We start from the raw sequence: 2,913 nt of genomic DNA on the forward strand, positions 1-2,913 counted from the left end.
GGAAGGTGAGTAAGTTCTCCTCAAAAGTTCGCTGCTTCTTTCTCCCACAAAGCAAACACACATAATACAACAGCAAAACTCTAGCAGGGCATCACCATAGGCTACTTACTGAAAACAATGAGCTAGAAATGGGAAGCCCAGGCCAACCATTGCTGTCTAGCCTTTGTGTCCTCTCAGAGCTTGGGTGAGAGGGAGATAGATGGTCCAAGACTGGCTCAAATCCGATTTCTAAACTGAATCAGAGACATCTAACAGAAAATGCCCCTTGCGTGCCTCCCTTGGCTTCTGTGTTTCTAACACTTTTTTTTACAAAAATAAGCCTGAGAAAGAGAAGCCTGAAGAAATATTAAAACCACAGCTTACTGTGTGACGCAATCCTTTGCTACCCGTCTGAGTGGCTTCTTCCATCCCAGAGCCGCTTTCCGACATCTTCACCCCCTTGCTAGACACGAGCAGGGTGAGAAGAAAGAACTTCATTCTGGAGGGGAAGGCAAGACTCCTGCATCCCACATTCAGGACCCTCACGGTGTTGTGCAAAGGGAATGTGAAATGACTAAACTCCTCCCTAGGGCTGTGAAATTAACCCAAGCCAGAAAGAGGTCCCTGTGAGGTTCAGAGGGGACGTCTGCCACCTGACTCTCCAGTTTCATGTGCTACCTCTGGCACTTTCTGACCGACCTTCATCAGGGTCTTTTCTGAGACTCAGTTTCATTTTGTAAAATAGAGATAATAAAAATAGACACCTTGACACATGGGTCACTTGGAAGAATTCAATTAAATTAATAGAAGGAAGTGTCGGTGCACAATAAACATTCAATTATTTGCTGATACCAAGAGGAAAAGGGATAGGTGTCATAAACTATAGTCAACTCAGCCAAGAAGCCCTGTCCAGATCTGAATTATGGTTGTGCCTCGCTTTGAGCTTACCAGAAAAGAGGCCGAAGAGTAACCATGCTCTCAAGCTATGCCCTAGGCCAAACTGGAGCCAATATCCCAAGGCAGAGGCAATAAAACTTATACTGTAGCAAATACATAAGGAGAGGTTTACAGTACAGTGTTTTCATATATGCTTTAGAGCCAGTGTTTAAAATACAGTGGTAACTCAGTTCAGGACCTTAATTCCGTCCCAGATTCTGATTGCAAACTGAGTTGGTCATGGGCCGAACCAAATTTCCCCATAAGGTCAACGTTGCACCTGACCATTGAATTTGATTTGGTGACTGACGTGAGGAGGCAAGATGTACAGTGCTTCTAATTGGCTACCAGGAGAGCTACATAAACAGTCTGAAGAGCAGATGTGAAAAAATGAATAAACTATACAAAGTGACGACTAAGCTGAAGAAGAATAAAACTAAGCTTTATAATTAAAGGTAAATCTAAAAAAGCACAGTGTGCTGTCACTGTCACCCCTCCCCAAGAAGCAGAATATTCACTACATGGAGGCAGCACCAGAAAGGCTGACCTTGCATAGGGAGGACAGCCATGGCTCAGAGCTAACCTGGAATATACTTGAGCGTAGTCAGCAGAGATGTAGCTCAGGGAATACTTCATCCCCTGAATGAGAAAAGAAGACAAAATAATTAGCAGCAGACAGAAAGTGAACAGGCAGAACCATGCCTGTCACCGAAGGGCAGGGCTGTGTGTAACAACTTGATGGGGTCCTTGCATGGATTAAACAGAAAACAAAAACAAAAAAACAAAAAGCAAACCACCCAGCACAGAAGGCAGGATGCTCCACAGGTGTTCCATAAACACGGAGCAGATGAAATAGTCATTTGTGTGTCACCTTCAGGATTTTTGTCAGGCCTGAGTTCCATGCCTATTTATAGCTAGTGAATAGTCTCTTGTCAATTGACTCACTTATTTTGAAACTTATACTTGTCCTCTGTTACAGTTGTTTTGAATTCATAGGTTTGAGGTGTTAAATTGCATATATCTTCCTAATATTCATGAAAATAAACATAAAGCCATTGTGACATCTAAGGTCCATCTGTCCCCACAAAAGCATCTTAGGTACAACTATGGTGCCATTGCTTGGGGAAACCCTGAAAGCATGCAGAGAGCCCTGGACAAGGAACGAGGAGATCCAGGTCTAGGCTTGAACGATCATGCAAGTGCCTACCTGAAGTGTGCTGCTCACAGAAAAGTGGGAGCTAAGAATACGTGCTTTACAGTGTGCAAAGGAAGGAAGTGAGGTGATGTCCGTGGAAACATTTCACAAAAAGGACCACCACAAATCCCAGCTGATGTGTGATTATGTCTCCTTCTAAGAAAACATCTTTTAAAGTCAAACGTATTTCGTGGTGTCATGGCATTCAACCAATTACTAAAATAGCTTGGGAAATCAAGCAAAGCTTTTACTTCTTCTACAACTTCCAAACAAAGCTTCACCTTGTTTCATTTTTCTTGCATCTTGATCACTTTTAGGGACTGCCCAGCAGTCCCATTAGGCTGCTGCTGGGATGCTGGGATGCTGGCCCCCTGAATCCTTTCCTGCTGAGTCTAACCCTCTCACTCTTAGCCTAGTCACCTAGGGTCTACAATTTACTCTAACATCCAAAATAAAAAATAAAAAAAAGAAATACCAGTGAGCTAGGAAGCACCCACTAGCTTATGACTAAAAATCCCAGTAAACCACACACCAAAATAATCCTCACGTTCCAACGCCTTTAAAAAAAATGCTTCCATGTAACATCTCCTATAAATATTATAAGAATACAGTCTTAAGGAAAATGTGACTGCTCTAAGAAATACGTATTATCTTTTAGAAAAGAAAGAGCTTTCTTTATAGCCTATTACTGATGTGATCCTTTATGTTCTAGGTCAGTAGGAAAGGAGGAGAAAGAAGGGGTCAAAACTAATTGTTTACACCAGATGTTTTTTCCTGAGGTATAATCGAAAACTGGTGAATAT

The 2,913-nt window shown here is 42.3% G+C and overlaps 1 long non-coding RNA gene across 1 annotated transcript; it reads right to left on the reverse strand.

Annotated features, from left to right (window-relative positions):
- Positions 1 to 363: 363 nt before the first annotated feature.
- LOC104871080 lies at positions 364 to 1,544 on the reverse strand. The gene is made up of 2 exons (XR_782729.1): positions 1,499 to 1,544; positions 364 to 442 (listed from the first exon to the last, which is right to left on the reverse strand). It is a non-coding gene; the product is annotated as an uncharacterized LOC104871080 (long non-coding RNA).
- Positions 1,545 to 2,913: the final 1,369 nt, after the last annotated feature.

Source organism: Fukomys damarensis, unplaced genomic scaffold, assembly GCF_012274545.1.
Source record: "Fukomys damarensis isolate Sample0158 unplaced genomic scaffold, DMR_v1.0_HiC HiC_scaffold_37, whole genome shotgun sequence".
Classification (NCBI taxonomy): Eukaryota; Metazoa; Chordata; class Mammalia; order Rodentia; family Bathyergidae; genus Fukomys; species Fukomys damarensis.